At 41.8% G+C, this 22351-nt stretch overlaps 1 protein-coding gene across 4 annotated transcripts in view; it reads right to left on the reverse strand.

Moving 5' to 3' along the window:
* The window catches only part of DIP2C (disco interacting protein 2 homolog C), a 322911-nt gene that overhangs the window by 152568 nt on the left and 147992 nt on the right, over positions 1-22351 (reverse strand). The window contains exon 1 of one of the 4 annotated variants that reach the window (XM_065050487.1): positions 2652-2722. The exons of the other annotated variants lie outside the window; for them this stretch is intronic. The gene's annotated coding sequence lies outside the window, so the exon portion shown is untranslated. Of the gene's footprint in view, positions 1-2651; positions 2723-22351 lie in introns of those variants that run through there. 4 annotated transcript variants of the gene reach the window in all.

Raw genomic sequence — 22351 nt, forward strand, 5'->3', positions numbered from 1 at the left:
CCGTACTCAAGGTTTTCAGCCTCCTATTTGCATCAGTATCCTCCAGGGTTGTTTTTTTTTCTTCTGGACATGTTGCTCTTTTCCTCCTCACCTCCCCTGGTGATTTGACAGGTTTCCACCCTGGGAGGCCCACAGATGGATGCACTGGAGGGTACTGGGTCCAAAGGTGACGAGAGAAGAAGAGCAAAGCACAAGCCTGAGAGATCCGAGCTCACCAACAGTAACCGACAGTGAAAATGCACCAAATTCTATCCTGACTTTTGCCCCATCCGTATTTAAAATTGATCATCAAGGACCTCTGAACAACAGGCCTACGGACACTGATTTCTTCTTCCAGGGTTTTTTTGGGCACAAGAAGAATAATATCATTTTTGCAAGGAAAGGGACAGCACAAAGGAAAAACCATCTGACCTTCCAAGGAAAAAGGTTGTCTGTCCCAGTACCCTGGCACTCCGTAATCCTGTTCCCATCTCTGTCCTTGTGATTTGTGCCCATGGTTCTGCACCTTCCAGAGCTGCAGATGCCAACAGTCTCCTGCACTGCCGCTCACAGAGAGCAAGGGTTTTGGAGCTGGATTTAGCAAAGAGGCGCTGTAATGTAAATTCATTTGACTACGCTCACAACTGCTACTGCTCGCTTTACACCCTCAGTTTTCCCTGAAAATTCACTGTATTTTTCTCTGTCCTTTAATGGCGTTGGATTTCTGCCTCTTTGTAAAGACGACTGAGCAGGAACCAGGGCACACACGCTCATCACAAGGGAAACACAGAGCCCCTGGGGACACTCCACGTTCTACAAGACATTTTGAGGAGTAATAAATGCCTGTAAATGTTGAAGTTGTTCCTGTTATCCCACCCCCTTTCCTGGCCTCTCCGTGAGGCAGCTTCATCCATTTGTATGTCATGTACTAGGCTGATCATGAAAATTTTAAAAAGGTGCATTTTAGAAAATCGGCAAGATATTGACTTCTTAGTGTTTTGTTGAGGGGAAGTTTATTAAATGTGAAAATACTCACACATGAAAAATATTTGTACATTATCACCCTGCTTTAAAGCATTTACACTTTAAAAGCTATGAGTGGTTAGAAACGCTGCTACCACAGACAAGGTGCTGTGCTACTTTCATGAGAGCAAAACACTTAAAGTCCATACAGTTTAAAAGTTTCATTTGAAATATATATTAGCTGTCATATTATCACTTCCTGAACACAAATGTGTTCAGTGCTGATGGACTGCTACCATCATAGACATAGTAAATTTATCCAAGCAAAAGATAACTGCATTACATAGGGTGGGGAAAAATTAAACCAAACACATTACAAGACAAATTTCACCAAATCTTTCCTTTTTTCTGGATGGTGCCAATACTTCTTGCTGACCTCAGTCTTCTCAGACACAGCACAGGTGAAAAGCTAATGATAAAACCAGGGACTACAATCACCTTGCTTAGTGGGGTAAAAAGTGAACTTCATGTCCAGTGATCTTGAAGCCTGACTGACGTTGCTGGTTTGCACTGTGCATTCAAGTTTCGAAATGAAATTTCAGACTGGGACTTTGAATTAGTTTAAGGCACTTATGGAAAAATCCACCATGGGAAATAATGCAATCAATAACTCCTCTCAAACACAGGCTAAGGGAGAGCTCGCCGGTGAGTGCCTTTCCTTTGCCCATGATTTTCTGCCCTCTAAAGATTCAATTTTCTGTACGACTTGTTTATTGCTGATGACTCAAATTCAGTGTCAGCATCTTGGCAAGAGGGATTTGAATGAAACAAAGCTCCTCATAAAGAGAACTGTGACTCATTTACTTCTCCCACTCATGATGCAGACAGTCTCCCTGTCTGGTCTTCCAAAAATATGCCAAGAGACAAAAGCATTTCATTTTGGATGGTGCTAGTACAGAGATATCAAAACTACACAAATATATCTCATGTAGCACGTACATGAACACAAAAATATATATCAGGAGCTGTTTTCTTTTCCAATATATTTTTAAAAAGATGTTTAACCCCATCAGCAGCTTCAGAAACTACTCAGAACTATGGCAAAGAAACAAGTGGGAAACTGTGGCACCGGGCAGAAGAATTAATGGGATCCCACACTTTGAGTGCAAACAGTATCATAAATTACAGTACTGCTCAAGTGCCTTTAAGGGGGGTACGTTGCAGCTTAAAGGCTCAATGATAATTTTACCTACGTATAGCTGAATTCTGTTTTTTCCCCAGGGATACATTTTGTTCCTGTATGTTGCAAGCAAAGCAGAAAATGGCTGAATTTCAATGACAGATAAGGAAGAGTGCTCTGTGTGTACTTTACAGCTTATAATGTTTTCTAAAGTGGCTTCTAATTCAAGAAAAAAGTATTTAAACAGATTATGCTATTAACAGATTGGATGGACTATATTAGCACTGCTAAAATAACAGATACAAGGTCTTTTGAATTTTCAAAGTATTCTTCTTCAAAATAAATGCTTTCTCGCCATTCTTTTGATAGACAAATTAAATACCTGTTGTAAAATCTGCTCAATTCTTAATTTTAATGCAAATTCTAGATTTCAGTTAAAAATGGGTAGTAAGTAATTCCACGTGGCAGGCACTTTTGAGCATCTCCACCTTGAATCCCAGAAGACCCCTTATCGAGTTTCCCCACTTACTTGCTGGTCCCAAAGTCTTCAGCACGTTTTCCCGATACCCAAAATACTCCCAGGCTTCACAAGGAAGAAGAAATCAAGAACTCTCCTCGGAAGAGCCCCGAAACACCTAACCGAAGCCAACCAAACCGGTCCTGGGGATGTTCCGACTCGGACGTTGTGCACGGGGCCGATCCGGGTCCCCGCGGCGGCGGCTGCCGGGGGAGCAGCCGGGGACCCCCCGCCTGGGGCGCCGGGACCGCGCGGCCCTCGGGCATCCCCCGGGGACGCAGCATTTCTGCCGCACGACTTTTATGGCCTGGATTACTGTAAAGTAAACAGAGGCCGGCGGAACGGTGAAGGTTTCCATTCTCAGTGTCGAGAGTTTATTTCATTATTTAAAGCTTTAACGAACACTTTATATAATGAAAGCGATCCTTGCCATTTTTGGAATTTTATGGCTGTTAGGACCCTTCATAATATTGTTTTCTTTCCTTTATTGCTTTATAAGGCTTATAGGGCACCCTTGAAGTGTATATCCTTTTTGCAGCTGCTGGAAGCTCATCTTTCATTTCTCCACTCGCTTTCCTGTGCCTATGAGGCATTTGCCTGTTCTAGTTATTCTCCCTGTCTCTAACACAAACCGTGCAGAGTCAGATCTTGCTCACGATAAAAATAAAATACAATTCTGAAAAGCATGCCTGAGGAAACATTCCTGATAAATGTTATTTACTAGACAGGCTTTATATTTCAAGTTAGAAACGTTCCCTAAAGAAAGATAATTACAGCAGTAATTCCACTTATCATTATTTAGAATTTATAGTTCAGAGCAAATCAGACATTTCCATAAATGCTGCGCTGCGCTGGGTGCTGCAAATTTGTGTCACGATTTTTTCCCAGCCCTGAAAATGTCTTGGGGAAATAATAATAATAAAAAAATCACCCAAAAAACCCACATGACAAGAGGAGGAGGAATCTTGAAGGAGGAACATATAACGGGTGTATGAAACAAAATTGAGAATGCATTATTCAAACCAGTCTGGACACATATTTGTTCCTCTGGGCAGAAAAATGTATCCAGGCTTTCCAAAAGGAAAAGCCTGCAATAGCTAAGTCAAATGATAAAATTGATCAATAGGGAAATCTCTTCTTTTGCCATTTCTCTGGGAACCAGCCTATGAAAACAACCCTCCTGCTTGTGACCTTGTATTTTTGTACTTTGGTCCTCACTAAGTTCAACCAAAAAGCCCAAATGGGTTAATCTTCTTGGAAGAGAACACAAATCTTCTAAAAAGCAACAATTTCTCAACCCGCCATCCACAATTTCCCGCCCGGACACGTTCCTGTGCGACCTCACCGAGGTGTTCCTGCTCCAGCAGGGGATTGGACTGGATGAGCTTTTGAGGTCCCTTCCAATCCCAAACATACTGTGATACTGTGAATTTTGCTTCCAGTATTTTGATGCACCACAGTATAACTACAGAGCTCCTCACAAATTTCAATTAAGAATACAAATCTGGAATTCCTATTTTCATATGACAGGAAAAAAAATAAATAATGGCTTTTACCTGATGTATTGCAACTTTGTCCCTTTTGACTTGGGTTTACCATAAAGATTTTGTGTTTGAGATTAGTTATGCTAGTCAGTAATAGAAGTGTTTCAGCACTACCAAAATAACTTTATTTTATCCTAATGTGGGTTAAAGACATTACATTGATTAAAAAAATAAAAAAAAAAAGAGGTATTTAGAGCAGTTGTACTATAGTATTAGAATGCCAAAATGTCAAAATCTCTTCCCACAGTTTTTGTAAAAATAGAACCTCTTCTGGGCATAAAAAACCCTTCATGCAAATGCAAATTTCCACATACTTTGACAGCTGGATGCAAATGCAGAAAAGCCCAGATTTCTTAACTACCATGGGGAAACTGAAGCAGGAATACTCCTTTTCAAACAATTAGAAGACCACTAATGGTTGTGGAAGAATACTGAGGAGTTGTAAGTAGTTGTGAACAGGGACCTGAATTACCATAATGACTATGCTGAGTGACCACAGTGTCTTTAAAAATGCATCACTTGGGACATCATCGAGCTCAACAGTCTGGTCTACCGTTTTAGTGCACCATGTTTTGTTACACGACATACAGTTTTGAAGAACTAAAAAAAAAGTAATAATTTATGGAGGGAATACAAGTGTCTTCCATGACAATATTAACATTTTTCTGTTGAAATGATACTGTTACTCTTATTAAGTCCAATTAAAAAGTAACTTCCTACTACTTCTTGCAGTTCAGGCCCCTCAATCACAAACTCCACCACCAGTGTTCCAGAATCCTGAACGCCTGCCTGTTGCTCACTGATACACCCATCACTTGCTTTCCTATTTCCAACAGTTGAGACACAACCCTACCATAAACTCAGAGTGCCCAGGTGCACTAATGTGAATCCCGCTATGGGATGATCTATAAATCAAGTTCTAATAAACAACCCTTCCAACAACCTGACCCACCCTCCTGTTGCCTCCAGTCAAGAGTTAGGGTGCTTTGCCTGTCACCAGTAACTCCAGCTCATTTTTCAAGCTTCCAAACAAGAGTAAAACAACTTTAGTTTCTTTCAAAAAAAGATGTGAAGTATATACATTCATTTTAAAAGCATACAAATGGGAATGAGCAACATCCAAAGCGCACAGCCCTCCTCCGAGTGCTGAGCGCTTGAGTAACAACATCCAGCAGTTGCTCACACCTGCTCTGCCTCGGCAGATTTTTAGCTATTCTGTGCTAAACAAAACTACTTTATTAGAGTTCCCTTCTTAGAATGCCATCTGAAAGATGGTTATCTATGGATTTAGTAAAGAGGCAAGATACTGCTTCTAATTTCCTCTGGAGGACAAAGCAAGTTTAGTTTTACATGTTCTAACGTGCATTAAATGAAGGCATCTTCTACCCGTCGTATTTTGGGAGACAGGCTGGAGATGGTCCAAAGCATAGAATAAGTCATGTAAACTTTCAAAAACCACATCTCCTTCTAAAGTATTTCTTCTTGGCTTTCAATTACATTCTTGCTCAGCTAGCTGTGATGGACTCTAATGTTGTCTTACCTGGGAACACAAGTTTCCCAAAGCAGGAGAGCACTTACAACTTAGACACAGCAAGGGCTAGCACTGAGGTGCATTTTACAGGTCAAATCAATGTTCTTTGACCCACACCCCACAGTCCACATAACCCAAAACAGGTACAAAATCGTGCTGCTCTTCCTCTGCCTCTCATGCAGCTGAAAAGCAATTCTGATATGACTGCGAGACACAGAAAACACCACACTGAAATTCCTGAACTATAAGACCATAGTACACACATACTGACGCTGTCTTCCCAAGAAAATCAGTTCATAATTTTGTGCCTCGGAACTTCATTTTAGCACATTAGACACCAGCTCCAAAGCAGAGCACCTGAGTTACTACAGACCATGCATGGAATAAATGGGGCGGCCTCAGGGTGAGGCCTCCAGGGCAGCAGCGCTGTGGAGGGAAGGGCTGCACCTTCCTTCAGAAACCTCACTGCTCATTTTCCCCTGAGGAAAAACTGACCTCCCATTTGACTAACCTTCCTTCAGGAGGTCTTCAAAGGTGTCAAACAGGTCCATGGCAACTGCTGGACCATGGAGTCCCGTCCCCTGGACTGCAGGAGAGCACGTCAAACCCTTCCAGAAAGTAATGTACTTCCACCTGGAACTAAATTCAGCTGGACTTCCTTCTTGATCCCAAAATATTATAGCATCCTATTCACCTTTTTTTGCATTTTTTCCCCACTTATCTGCATCTTTTCAACTTGAAATAATCCTTTTCCATTTAGCCCCATATCACAGGCTTTCCTGGCCTGCAGGTACTCAAAATTCACTTGTCTAAACAAGTGAGCGACCTTCACAAAGCAAGAGATCAGGCCAGACTTGTACAATGTACCTTACCACAGATAACTCAGGTATTATTTTATCAGGTTTTTCATTTACCTCCCTGTCCTTCACCCAGTTTCCCTCAAAATGCATCTGAGGTATCCCATTCCATTAAAACTAGACATGTGGTTCACACCACCTTTTCTTCCCATTCCTAAACACCATTTCTAGTCATTGTTCATAAATCTCATAATGCCACTTATTGAGAGTCAGAAATGTTACCACTGGACTTTGCCCCACCAGTATTTTTGCATTTATTATTCCAGCACTGATACTACCTACTTGCTCACTTCAGCAAATTAAGCTTTTTCTTCTGTCATTAATACAGAATAACCACTATCCAAACTGTTTCTAAAATAATAAAGGCTTCCCAAACTGCACAGCTCCTGAAAGTATTCCTTTTCCTACTAACATGAGATAACTAAATATTCACTGCAATTAATTTGCAATTCAAAGAAAACCCAGTTCAGATTTCTAACCAAAACTGGGCCTCAAAACTAAGGAAGATGTGTGCAGAACAAATTAATCTATCTCCAGTTATAAATATTAGAATATAACTGTCCTGATAACACAGAGTAAATGAAATCTGTCTCTGGTCTCAAGAAACCAAAAAAAATTAATCCTTATTGTACAGCCTGCAAATGTGATTTAGGTTGATATTTTCAAATACGTTTTGATCCAACAGCCAGATATGATAAAACTAACAGCCATTTAAAGGCATCCGCAATACAAGAACTGCAATACACGTTAATAAGGCCCCAGATCACTTTGTCTTTTCTTTGTAAAAAGCTGCATTCAAAAACGGTCGCTAGCATAGTTTCTGCATGAACGGAAGTAGTGAAATTACACTCTAAAAAAGAAACAACCTAAAATGCATTCATGTCATTTACCCACTTTGTTCCAGAAGGACCTCAAACAGCAAGATGAATTAACATCATCTGGTTACTCAACTCATTTCCAAGCGTGTTACTAAAAGAACAGAAAAGCCCAAAAGCAGCTCACTGTTCTCCTGTTATGTGGGCAAAGTGTTTATGAAGCACTGAAAATACGCATCCTTTGGCTCAAGGACTTCCATCACCCAGAGGCTGATTCAGATCCTACTCTCATAAGCCTGCAAAACAACTCGAAAGGAAAAATAGTTGCGTATCTTCAATTACCTCAAGACACAATCAATGTCCCTGTGCTCCACAGCTTTCACAACATTTGGCAATTCTATTTTTTCCCTGCCATAGCACCTCTGAAGGCTCCTAAAGGTCTGTGACATTATTACAGACCTAATGTGACAGCTCATTCTGATGTTAGCACACAGCAGCTGTTCTCATAGGAGCCATCACCCTCCAGTGCCTGTGAAATACGGCACTTGGAAACCCGCACGTGTCTGCTGGTTCCACGCACACCAAGGCAGCTGGAAAACCACATCTCCACGCTCCCATCCTTCTTTTTTTTGTTTCCAGCTTACAACTACTCTTGATCAAGACATCAGCATTTTCTACAGTGAGCCAGATGTGCAAACATCTCCCTTTCTTCCTCAGTTCTGAGTTCACTATTTATTTCAAATGTTAATGAGGTTATTCTGTGATTTCTGTAGCCTTTTCCCTCATAAATAATAGAATATTTGAAACACGAATAAAGCCACTGCTTTCATGTCTTGGTTACATTCTTTCATACAACATAGAGTTCTTTAAAAAAAAAAAAAGAATCTGGAATGAAATCATAGCTATACTTAATAAAATAAAAGCAAGCAAACTTTTACTGAGTAGTGTGCATTTTCATCTGTAGTAGAAGCCAAAAGGAGCAATGCCTTTCAAACAGGCAGGTGTTAGCAAAGGTCATTTCCCGTGATGATGAAGTTCAGCACTTGGGTTTGGCTTCCACAGAAAGGGCTGGTGGTTTGGAAGCAGAAGTTTTTGAGAAAGCCTACGAATGTAAGTTTGCATCAATATGTCAAAACAGACACCGCTCTGCTCTTGTTCTTCAGTTGTCACGAGCTGACAGGTAGCTAATTACTATCACTAATGTTTCTTAATTCACTGTTTGCAGGAATTCCCGTTGTGGGTTACTTCATTTTGTGAATCAGTGGGTAAATCAGCAAACATGTCAGTCTGAGGACCAAACCAACAACATACCTTACAAAAGCCATTTGTTTTTACAGCTACAATACAGCTATACTTTAGAGGTGCCAATAAAGGTAACTTAACATGTAGAAAAGTATCAAGAGACTTCACTTAATACTCTTATTAAGTTCTAGCTGGGAAACAGGACTAGCAGAACCTGGGAAGGTAGCCATTTTTTAAGAAATTAAGAATGCAAGAATTAAGGAAGGATTTACAACCTCTTGTAAATACACACAAAACTTTTCAGTACAGTTCAGAGAGCACATACATGTGGATTGTTTCAGACAGAAATGCATGAGACCAACACACACACAAACATCAGCATCCAGCCTTCAACCGTGTGCACTGAAATCCAAGAACCTCAGTCCTGCAGCTGTGTCTTCAAGCACCTATTTGGTCCCCAAATGCCGCTGATCCGAGTGCCCAGAATGGGTGGACAACTGTCCGCTTAAACCCGCCAAAGTCACAGATGAAGTTATCAGGTGAAGTTGTACCCGTGCCTGCTGTCCCACACAAACACATCCTACATCCAGACCTGCTCTGACTGTAAGTCCACATCAGCAAGGGAATACACTCAGAGCAGCTGGCAGCCCAGGAAATGCTTAAGAAATAACTCGATGATCTGGAAATACCAGGCACAAACCATGCTTAAATTTTCTTCTACTTATTTCTTATGCAGAATTGACTTTTTAGTCATTCCTCTCTTATTCTTTCCAGTGGACTCTGATTTTAAGGCTGTGTCAGAGTTACATTTTCAGTGATTTCCATTCTTTTCTGCCTGGGCTGTGCCTCAGGCCATGGCTGGAGCACTGACCAGCCACGCTCAGAATCCACGACCCAAGAACTGCTTTGCAAAGGTCTTTAATCACCCCTTTCCTATTTAACGCTCACAAGGCTTACCGTATTTAAAAAAAAGTGATCAATCATCTACAATCTCAGCTATTGTTTATTGCAACAACCTCATGGACCAGCTGCTGTCCAGATCAGGGTTTCCAAGGCCAAGGCTACTGCTCCCTCTCCACACAGCCTGGGGGTTTCCCTGGCCCCCATAGGAACACCTCACCGTCTTCATTTGATGTCACATTTCTTATCATGGCAGCACTGCAAAGCCTATCTCCTCATCTGAATATCTCAGTTTTCACTACAATCTTCATTTTTATAACTCAAACATGAACAGCTCAACTAGAATCAGATGCTTGCATTAACTAAAAGGTGATTCCCGCTCTTATTTATATAAATAAAACTGTGAGAGGCATCTGAAAACTTGTACGTGTGAGATGGGAAGATACAGCATCTTTGTGTCTTTTGCCACTTTTCTAATAATGTCATACTTTGGATGTCTGAAGAGGTTGTTAATTTTTATGGCTGGAAGAGTGTCAGAAACACAGGAAGGGTCACACTGGATCCCTTCCAATGCTCATTCACGTCCTTCAGCTCTTACAGTTACTTAGAGGACAGAGTAAGGTCAAAAGTTTGAAACAGAAAATGGACCTAATTTAACCTCCTTCTCCTTGCAGTGTCATTTGATCAAAAGGTATTAGGGACTTATCTAAATCCCAGAGCACAAGATTGCAAAAAGCTTCTGGGATTCGCTGCTACAGCTCAGAGCACCTTTTGCTGCCCAAATAAACCTGGAATCCCATTTTGAACTTCACTGAAGTCTTGGCTGAAGTCTTGGCCTCAACAACTTGCAATGAAGAATTAATTCCACAACGTAATTATACTCGGTGTGAATTTGCCAACTTTTAAGTTAATTAAATAACCCCCTATCCTCTGCCATGAAAAGTTCATGACATACCTTCTCTGCAGCATTCATTATTTGACACACTTGTGTCAGTTCCTCCTCATTTGGCTCCTTGCAAGGTAATTAATTCCAGATTTTCCACATGCTTTAGATACAGATTTTTTTCCATGCCGTTCATCATTCTCACCCTGCTATCACAGCAACAGGCCAGTTCCTCCATGGGTGAGGCAGCGCAGGGAGAAGCTCCAGCCTGGGGTTTCCCAGTGTTCCCAGTCCACAGCTGCTGGCTCTGTGCAGCGCTGCCCACTCACCCAACTACCAACACCCATGTTCACATCACTCTTCTGACCTGTTTCCATCTGTAAAAACTCCAAATACAAACCTTTATCCCACAGTGAGTTCTGACAACATCTTATCAGCTCCTAAAAGCAGAGATTAGCTGCATTAAACTGAAAATACTTGACAGATCTGATTTTATAATAAGGCTAAGACTCAGGCCATCCGAGGCCAGAGGTTTGAAAGAAAAATAAAAATTATTCATCCTGACACACAGATCCCCCATGGAACATGTTTGGAGTACTTCATACATCTGAATAAAAACAAAACACCTCCCTTAAAATTTATAATATGATATGCATTATTTGATTCTAGATCACATATATTTCCATATGAATAAAAGCTTTCCTCATGATGCTTGAGATTTTAGTCCCATCAATCATCATGTTGTCATTAGGACTGAGTTCTTCTGTTGGCTGGTTGGGTTTTTTGTGCTTTATACTTCTGTCTCTGTTTTCCTTGGCTGCCTAGTTCTAACTTGGAAGGGCTCTGATGTAAAAACCACTTTTTCTTTAGGACTGCACCATTTCTTTGGCTCTTTTCATACAAACATTATGTTACCCCAGAACACTCCCTGGATTGAAGCAGAGTGGTTTGAACATCCACTTCAGTCTAAGCCTAACTTGTTTGAAAAATATTAAAACCAGAAGAATAAGAGGGTCGAAGAGATTGCAAAGACATATTTTTGCTTCCTTAAAGTTAGAAAGGCTATAGCTAATAAAAGAAAGAATCCATTTTCCCTTTGTTTCTTATAAGGGTTCTGTTCCAAGTCTTTCAACAACAAAAATAACACTGCATGCACCACACTCTTACTAACCCCTTCCCTACAACTGCTCTCCAAAAAGTGGTTAATGTAGTGCCTAATGTATAAAAATTTCTAAATATTTTAATAATATTCTGTGGTTTTAAAAATGATAAGAACATACAGTTTCCTTTTCTTTATTTCTCTGAATATATATAACATATATAATACAGGGAACTGAAACCAGAGAGACTCAAGAACTGAAACTAGAGAGCTCAGTGTAGCAGTCCAAACCAGACCAACAGCACGTCTTGTCCCCAGCGGCTATCAATTTAGTTCCTATTAAAGAAGCTATTTCCATTTTTTTAAAAGAACAGTTTCCATTTTACTCTACAAAGTAATGCAGCCAAGCCTCTGTACCTGAAATACTTGCTGGTTTCTTTAGACATGGCTACCCCCATTCAAGAGTTCTGCACAAACACAGGACTACTGTAAAAACCTCAAATGCAAACTTTACAGCAATGAGCACCAATGGGAAATTACAACCCATCTCAGTAAACTGGAAGAATAAATCCCTGAAACTTATGGAGTCGTTCACTTTTCAACTTGCATTTGCACTCGTATTTAAGTATTTCTCTCATGTAAAGGTTTCTGAGACTCCTTTTGAACAACATTATGCTACAACAGAAAATTGCTAACTCTTTGGACTTGTAAATGCTGAAAGGGCTCAAAATACAAGAGGATACTAAGCTGCAAGGAGGGTTGTGATTACACGTACAGTGTAAGATTGGCTGATGCCTCGAAAAATTTGGGTAGATTCAGGAGTGGTTCTGTGGGGATCTGTACCCACCAGTGGGCACGGTTGGTAACAGGTGACTAAAGGAAGGAGCATGAACAACAAGGATACAAATATATATTAAATATATGTAGAGAGAGACTACAATGTTTGTATTAGGTTAAGCTCCTACCAGCCAAAAGGGCTTCTGTAAAGCTAACAGGTCCTAGGAACAATCATTGACATGCCTTTCTGCTAAATTATATTAATTTAGAAAACTGAGTATCTGACTTCTTCAGACCAATAAACCATCATGGTTTAGTGCTGACCTACTCTGTGGTTTCAGGTGCATTGTCAGAGCCATGTTAGGTCACACAGGGCCTGGAACAGCACTTTTCTCTGCAACTTCTCAGTACCACTGTAATATAAATAATGCATAATAACAAACCGCACATTTGTACCTCCACTATGAAAAAAACCCCTTGCCCTGAGTTTTATAAATGCGGCTGTATATACATTTTTACTCTTTAACCTCTGTAAGCTGTATGCCAAACAGGCCCTTTAAAAAACACCAGTTTTTGCAAAGTCAGGCACTGCATAATGGCTTATTTCAGGATTTACACTCTGCATACATATGTATGAAGAAATTACAGGAAAAAAGCAGCTCAGCTTATTTGTCTTTTGGTCACCTAATCAAAAAGGTGATTGAAATTCATTTTTACCACATCAATGAAGTCGCTGGAGAGCAACTGCAATTTTTTTTTTTCGCATGTGACAGATGAGTGACCTTCGCCATGGACTTAACGTAAAGAAAGACAGCCCATGTTTCTTCCAGGTACACCAAGGCCATGGTTCGCTTCTGCTGGCACATGTAGGGAATACCAGCCATACTGCAGTAGCGCTTGCTCTCTTCCCACTCCAGAGCACACCAAGAGGTCTATTTTCATTTCTTTCAGCTATCAGCCCAGGAGAGTGGGAGAACACCAGCCAGGGAAAGAGCTGAGATAGAAGGACGCTTGCTATGCATGATTAGAAGGAGATACAGCAGGGGATCCTTCATTTCCCAAGGGAAATCACTGCCCTAACGCAGCCAAAGTACTTAATGCTACATGTGAATTACAGAATCATAGAATCATTTTGGATGGAAGAGACTCTCAAGATCATCGAGTCCAACTATAACCTAAGTCTAGCACTAAACCATGTCTCTAAGGACCTCATCTATACGTCTTTGGAACACCTCCAGCTGGGACACAGCCCTTAGTTAAAATACGTAAAACTCAAAGGTGCCTCCCTGAAATTCAACTCAGTAATTCTGTTGGCCACAGAGTATCACAGATCTGTCCTGAGCCTTACTACTGCTTTCCTTTCTCCAAAATGTGGTTTGATTATTTCCTTGTCACTTTATGAATTCTCTTTCCCATAAGAGCCAATTCAATGCACTTTCTTCAGGCCTACAGCACAGTGAACCCACAACTTCACAGAGTCCTGTCTCCTTGACCTTACGTCTTTGTCCTACAGAACATAGCACTGCTTGCTTTCAGCTCAGAATGTGCAAAGTCACTGCTGAGCCCATCCTGGGTTGCAGTGATGTTATTATCATGGATTACAGGGGAGCTGGACTTCCACATCCCCATCTGCCAGCAGGCACTGCTTTCAACTGTGAGGTTTCCACACACAGCTGAACCTTAGTGAGCCAACTCTGCCTTGGGACCCTTCCTCCCCTCCATCTGTCCTCCTAAAGCAGGAACCTTGGCAGTTCTTTCTTCTCATGTACCATCTAGATAGGCCCTGAGCCCTGGATGGGGCTCTGAGCAACCTGGTTAAGATGTCTCTGCTCATGGCAGGGGGTTGGACTAGATAAGATTTGAAGGTCCCTTCCAACCCAAACTATTCTATGATTGCATGATCTGCAGAGCATGGCTAATATATGGGTGGATCTCCAGAAGTGGATTCACCAGGCATTGCTCCCATGAAGTGTGTTTGCACAGAGTTTCCAGCAAATCTGCTAACTAGTAAATCCTAGAAAGATTTTCAGGTAAGCAGGCCACCTACTTACCTGGCTACCAACCAACAAAGGACTAACAGAATCTGGCAGAACTTGGGCTGCAGCCTCCTGCAAAGCTATGGGCTGCACTGGCTATTTGACAATAGTGGAAAATAATATGATAATAGAAATAAATAACTAACATATTATTTATAATAAATTGAAAATTCTTGTTACCGCTGTCAGACATCGAGAAGTCCAAAATACAGAGCCACAGAAACCTAAAACCAGAGTAAAACCACCTTATGTTCCAGGACAGGAAGGAAAGGGGAGACAGGGGGAAGCGAGATGCAACCATGGAATTCAAATGGCATTTAAATCGCCTACGGCTCTTTCTTCTCACCTCAACCTATCTTCTTCAGCTACAGGCAGAGATAACCTCCAGTGTGCTCCTGCTGTACTGCAAGCACTGCTGATCTGAAAGACACTGCGAGCAGAACTCTGCTGCTGCTCCCATCTTCAGCTTCACAGCAAGACACGGGATGAAGCCTTTGGGTCTGGCTGAGAAAAATGAGCTGCATGGGCAGGGAGTTCAGGAGAGGGATGGAGATGGCTCACAGCTCTCCCTCTTTTGTTCAGGAAAATTCAAGAGGTTGCAAAGCTTCGGTAACAGTGTTGCGCTGGACAACCTAGGGGCTGACTGTGTTCTCATTTATACAGACTTAATTCAGTATTATATTTCCTCTTCCTTCAGCTACGGACCCTGTACAAAAACTACTGTGCTTGAAGAATGTGACTTAATTTTGGATGTGAGCTTTCCTATGGAAATCTCCCTATACAATTTATATATGATTCTTTCTAAAAACTAGAAACTACTGCTGCATCCTGGTTCCAGTTCTAGAGTGAATACTGGGATTTATGCTTCAAATCTTACCATGACAAAACACAAGGGAACTGTTCCAACTTCCCCTCCTGACCTTACCAACAACAGAAGTCCTTTCTGTAGGCTACACTCAGCATTTAAGACAGATGCAAAAAGATGGATACTCTTAATAAACGTGAAATAATGTAAATAAAACACTAGACAGTGAAAAGACATTTCCGCACACTTTACAAACCCACTCAAGAAACTCTTGGTCACAGCTGCAGAAAGCTTCGACGTGTTACTCATCACAATTTTATTTTGTAAGAAGAAAAACAGGGAGGATGATTTATCCCCAAACTCCTACCACTCTGGCACCCAACCATGGGCAAACTGATGGTCAATCACCATTTTATATAAATCTTCCTTTAGTTGCTCCAAAGAAAGAACAGGGAAATTCAGGGAAAAAATAAAATCTTTAAAGGAGGAAATTGCACTACAAATAATTACAGATAAATATTCATTTCAGAGTGGCAGAGTACAGAAGGATGGCTTTACAGAAGCAATGGTATCTGAGATTTTGCCTTCCTAAAGCAACTAATACAGAAAGTATTTCACCTTTTTCTACTTGCACACATACACAGGCCCTGCCAAGTGGCACAGGGATGGAGTTTTGATGAAATTGTTTCTCAAAGCACATACCACCCACTATTGCAAGAGCCATGGAAATTAGAGGCTCAACACAGCCATCCAGCATTTAGCTGAGGTGTTTGATAGGCAGTAAGTAGCCCTTGTCTCCTTCAGTCTGAGTGCAGGATCATTTTCATTGCTATTCTACACAAGACAGTGGCAATATCCCATTTCAGTGCTTCCATCTAAAGTAGTGAGTGATTCTCAACATCACAGCATCATATCCTTGGTATAGTTATTTTAGTACACGAGGAAATAAAATAAGTGTGACTTGCCAAAAGTCATGTAGGCAGTTGATGGCAGTGAAGAGAACTGGATGTAGATCTCCAGCTAGTCTGTTACACATCCTATTAAATTATCCTTTAAAAAAAAAAAAAAGGAAGTAGAAGATTCCCAAGAACATGATGTTTTCTTTCCTTTCTGATGATTAAATGGATCCTGCGTTCCCTCTTCCTTGCTTTCATAGGTCACCAGGCTAAGCAAACAGCTTGTTCCATAGGAGCAAAAGAGGCAGCTCAAAAAACCCATGCTGAATTTGGCTGGACTGAGATGGTCCATCTCATTTAAGTATAGAGACTAACAACTGCTTGGGCCACACTGATACATCTTTTTTTTTTCTGATCTATATGTTTTTTTTTTTCATTAATATCTGACAATGCTCTTCTGTAATCCTGGCAAGGCTGGCTACGTATCATTAAGCTCACTCATGGTTTTGTTGGAAAAAGCTACAGGATGACGAGCAAACCCATTAATGATAGAAACTACCGTCTGCTCTGAAAAATGGAAGAAAGGAGCTGTCCCGAGAGGCTGCATCCAAATGTCTCCTCCATAGAGAATAAAGTTAAATACTGAGCTGTGGTAAATATCACAGTCTGGCAAAGGAACATTAAAATGTGAAAAACCATCTCTACTCCTCTCTTTTATATAGAAATATCCCTACTCTTCTCTTTTATATAATAATGTACCTACTGTAATTCAATAAGAGAAAATGTGTGAATTATCAGGATTAAGCCCATGAAATATAAACAGAAATAACCAGCAGCAAACAGATACTAGGAATCATTAGAAAAGAATGGGGAACCTCATACCTACAACATCTTATAAACACCTTATAAAATCCTGCTATGTTCCGTGTGGCAGTCACCTCACCCGAGAGAGGATGTGTCAGGAGATAACTGCAGGGAGTGTGAACAGACCTGTGGAGACATCTCCGTATATTGAAAGTCTATGAAGACAAGTTCCTTCCAGGAGAGATGATAGAAATCTATATAATCATGAATAGCAGATACACGGTGATAAAACGGTTTCCCATTTAACAAAATAGCACAAATGGGTACCCCAAGAAAACCATCGAGATGTAAAAGAAATTTAGGAAATAAGTACTTTTCTACATAGCACATAACTCCCATTTGGAACTGATTGTTCCAACATGATGTAAAGGGCAACAGTAAGATTAGCTGCAAAAAGGGATCTATAGAAAAAGGAGGTCCAGATATATGTTGGACCAGATATAAAATGACTTGTGTCTCTCAATTTCAGAAACTAGGAGGCTCTATGAGGGGCGGAGTCACATTATACCCAAGTTGTGCTAAATTTTTCCCCTAATCATCCACAGCTGGTGGGTGATGGGGCAGAGCCAGGCTCCTGATGAGAGGAAGGATTTCAGTGATGCAGTACAGCTGCTGGGCTGGAGTTCTCAGGTCTCCTGGATCCTCTCCTTTACTGAACGTGCCTCCAGCCATGGCACAGTGCAGAACCTGCTGTCTGCACTGGATCATCTTCTCCTTAAACTGCATGAAGATCGACTACCATTATTCCTCATGGAACCAAAAAGCCTGCAACTCCCGGAGCAGATACCAGCTGATTCACTGTGCGGTGCATCTCAGGTACTCTCTGGAGTGCAAGAGAAGTTTGTCACCTGAGGCCTCCTCTGTCATCTCTCCTTATCAGTGTGTGTGAGGTCAACGGTGAAATGAGTCAGGTGACTACATGGACACCAATGAAAAACTGCTGGGGTTCAGGTCAAGAAGGAGCAGGAACAACCAGCAGCCTGTCTTCTCCCGGTTTTCTCCAATTCCTCCACTTCTGTTGGAGATGATACAATTCAAGCCCTCAGTCCTCCAAGAAGGGAGGAGTTGGAGGGCTATACATGGCTATTCATGTCACTTCATTAAGCAAGAAGACAAATCCTATGAATTAGGCACAGGAATTCCCGCTACATTTGTATGGTTTGTCTTTAAGCACATAAAGAACTAGTATGGACATTTTTAGCAAATGAAGAATATAAATTAAAGTACATATTAATCACACGCTATATCTGCAATCTAAACTAGCAGGTATGTTTATTTTATACATGAACATATTCTTGAAGCTGCAGGATGCTAATTTAAAAGACAAGCATTTCAAAGCTTCCTTGGTTGACACTGCAGGTAATGAGATTTTTTTTCCCCCTGACATCTTGTGTTTCATCTTACCTCATAACTAAATAATTTAGTGTATTTTTAAATATATATATCTATAAGCATTCTAAACAGCAAGCCGTGTATGACCTACTTATTTTGAGTTTCTAATTTAAAAACAGATATTCCAGGAAAAAAAAAATTTCCTACGCAATTGTCAACAGAAGGAGGTTGATTTAATCCATGAAAAAAGGCTTGTGAAGGTGAGACACACACCAGTAATAATGAGAAATCTTCTGAACTGCTGTACTAATTCTGAGAAATGAGTTTTCAATTAAAAACCAGCATTTCCCATGTGACTCTTAGCAGTCGCTAAAGCACACGACAGCTTCAGCTGATATCAGCGTGGCGGCTGTGACAGGTCACCCCGCAAAGGATGCTGAATGTGCAACTCGTGTATAACTGGCTTGATTGTAGGTATTTGCATATGTATAAAACACAGGCTGCTGTGAAGACTTCACCAGCATCAAATGGAGGTGGTTGCGTTCTCCATGCAAGACCAAAGCTGTGAGGACATGCAAAGACATCACTGTAACAAGTGTTTCTAACATTTCCATGGCCTCTGCTGAGCGCACAAATAGACCGACGGGACAGCAATGGCAGCAGGATTCTCTGCACTTTCTGTCACTGACACATATTTACTCTATCCGTGCCTTTCTTCCCTCCCACTAAAAAAAAAAAACAAAACTGAGTCAATCATAAAGGGTTTCAATGCTGTTGTTAAATTGTCCAAGTGTTTAAATGTCATGAGGCTCCTAAACGCCCTTTGAAGTATTCGGAGCGGCCATGGCAGCGTCTCTGACCACACGTCTGTGGACAGGGAGTGTGACCACGCCAGGGGAACCACCCAAAGAACAGACAGAAGGTTGGGAGAAAAAGGGGTGGGGAAAAAAAAGGTGGTTAAATAGAGGATGTAGCTGGTCTGGAAGGTCCCCTCTCCCTCACTGCTGAGCTAGAACATGGCCCAGAACAAATGGCAGCCACACTGCCTCTGAAACACTCCTCCAGGCAGCCCCGGGTCTGATGGACACATCCCACCAGCAAACGTTCTTGCTGCTCCCAAACACAAGAGAAAGCCGGGGAAGCTTTTTTCTGCTGTACAATTTTAAACCAAACAGTCTAGCAAACCTGTAACCTTTTATATTGTTTTTTGGAGCAGGCGTATGGAGCCCTGCAATGCGAGCTGAAGGGGCTTCGTGAGTACCCCTGGTTTAGAATAAAGCTCTGACAAGGAAAGGAAATCCTTCCCTCGTTGCTCTGTTCAATCCACTGACACGGCTTTCTAATGTTCTGGAAAGGCCTTCACACCCGCATGCAAATATTTGCTATTCCTGCATATTAAGCACAAGTTCAAGTATTTCTGCATCTGGCTGCCTGTGCCAGCGCCCACATTAATATCAGGTGAAATACTGAGGACAGAACTATTCAAAAAAGGGAAATAGCTGAATATAACCTGAGGGCACTACACAGTATAGCTTGGAGTGAGCATGGTTAGGAAGCACAGATGTGTGCTCAGATTTATCTGAGACTAGAAATATTTGAGCTAGAAGGAGTTAGAAATAGAGTGGAGCTGGTTCCACTGGTATTATATAGTATGTATCTCCCCCCTGCATGTAGGATAGATGGTGTTGGATAAGGATGAAACTTTTCTGCATTACAGAACATAGAAGTGGTGCAACACACAAAATCCATGGGATCTGGGATATTTCTAGAATACATAGATTTGTTTGATATTTTTTGCCAACTCCTTTTACATTTTACTTGACAACATAAAATACAAGCCACAGAGGATGGGGCAACTAAAGTAAAATGAAAACTACAACTGCTGCCAAGTTCAAGAGGGTTTGATTTAGAAAAATGAAGACAGAAACCCAAAATCGCAGTGCTGGGTTTTCTCGTTAAGAATGTGAGTGATTTTCCAGGCTGCACTGGATTTAAGATTTTAACAAAAATATGCCAGAGAGCAATATCAAGGTTACAGTCAGAAACACTAAGGTTTTGAAGCAGGTGAAAGAAAGTTATAAAGCATTACAAAAGTATTTTTCTAGAAGGTTTAAAATGGAGAGCATACGTTTATCAGACACTGAAGCATGATCTACAGTCTACACTTCAGAAAAAAAATAGTAAAGCATTTCCAAAATACCTCCACAACTAATATCTACCAAGGAACAAAAGGTGAAACCATGCAAAGGGATACCCCATCTTTCTGCATCTCTGGATCAAAAAAAAATGGAGAGTTATTAAAGAAAGACATTTGGATAAGTAAGCAATTAAAATAAATGTTTTCATTAACCTTTTTTGACTCAATGGTTTCAGAAACATGGAGTTAAATGACACTTCAGAAATTGTTTGACCTCATTTCTGTGCAAGACTGAAATAGAACCTCACAGTTCCACAGTTGTTTCAGAAACATTATTTTGCCTACAATATTTTTTGCCTTTTTACTACAACGCAATAAAAACAACCTCTTATCTAATGTGGAAAAGGAGTGCAAAAGTATTTCAGATAGTTACTAACCCTTCTTACAAGTGCTTCACTACCATTCAATATTACAATGGGAATACACGATGCAATTTCACATGGTGAAGAACTGCACACCCGCCAGCACCTCCTGCAGACAGACATGACCAGGGAGTATAAACGAAGCCCAGGAATTTTGGGGAAGGAAAAAACCACAGTACACACCGAAATTAAAAAATAAACTTGTGTGGTGTGCATGTGTTTCTACAACATCTAAAGCTCTACAATTGCTTCAATGGATGTTCAGAAGCTGCATTTCAGTTTGGCACTTGCAGCGCTAGGCCGGGAGCAGGTCTGGGTGCTCTCCCACAGTGACAACCGGAGCCTCGCAGAAGCCCACAGCACAGCCTGACACAAAGGCTTTCTGAGAGCAGGCAAACGGCGATACCTGTGTGCACATGGGGTTGTTCTGCTGGGAATTCAAACTAAAGAAGGTTAGTGCATTCTGCCTGTGAAGCCCCCAGCCGCAGAACAGCCTCTCCAGCGGCGCTGGCGGCGATGCCTGCACAGGGCCGGGCAGGAGCTCAGGCCTGGGGCTGCGGATCATAGAATCACAGAATCATTCCGGTTGGAAGAGACCTTCCAGATCATCGAGTCCATCCATAACCTGACTCTGTCACTAAACCATGTCCCTAAGCGTCTAAATGCCTTTTAAACACCTCCACGGATGGTGACTCCACCACTGCCCTGGGCAGCCTGTTCCAATGCCCGACAACACTTTCTGTGAAGAAATGTTTCCTAATATCCAATCTGAACCTTCCCTGGCACCACTTGAGGCCATTTCCTCTTGTCCTATCACCTGTTACTTGGGAGAAAAGACCAACCTCCTCCATGCTACAACCTCCTTTCAGCGATGGTGCCCACTGGCAGGCCCTGGCTGTGGCACGGTGACGGGTGGGATGGCAGCAGGACTCACCTCCGCCAGGCACGGGGAACGAGCCACCTGGCTTTGCTCCTTCAGCACCGCCCAGCACCCTCACCTGCCTCATGCCATGTTCAGGGTACCAAATAAGTTGGCAAAACCCCTTCCTTATCAAGCTTCAGTGCAGCCGTCATGTTCTGACCCATCGAAATGGCAGAAGACGACCAGCCACACACCCATGTACACCAATAATCCTGTCACTGGGCCAGGGAGGACCAAAGGAGCCCAGCAGCAAGGACTGCCTGTCAGGAGACGGCCAGCCGGCCCCAGCGGGACAGCCCCTGCTCCGCCTGTCGTTCTCCACACAGGCAGCGCCAGAGAATGGCGGGAAGAATTTACAGTCGTTGTCATGGAAATTTCCCACAGTAGCTTTTACCACAGGGTAACAATAAGGTCCTACGAGAAATTAAAGCTTATTTGAGCTGGGTGATTTGCCAGCTTGGCACAAAGGCGAGGTGTAATTTGCAGCTTTCTGCAACCAGGAAGGATGATCCTTTCCCCAGAGCCTACGTTTAACATAGGGCACGATAACTGGGGAATGCAACAGTATGGCAGGAATTCGCAGCTCCCCCATCACACATGGGGGGCAACCTTGAACCTCAGGCCAGAGAAACGAGAGCTTCAGCTTGGGA

This window comes from Columba livia, chromosome 2, assembly GCF_036013475.1.
Source record: "Columba livia isolate bColLiv1 breed racing homer chromosome 2, bColLiv1.pat.W.v2, whole genome shotgun sequence".
NCBI classification, from domain to species: domain Eukaryota; kingdom Metazoa; phylum Chordata; class Aves; order Columbiformes; family Columbidae; genus Columba; species Columba livia.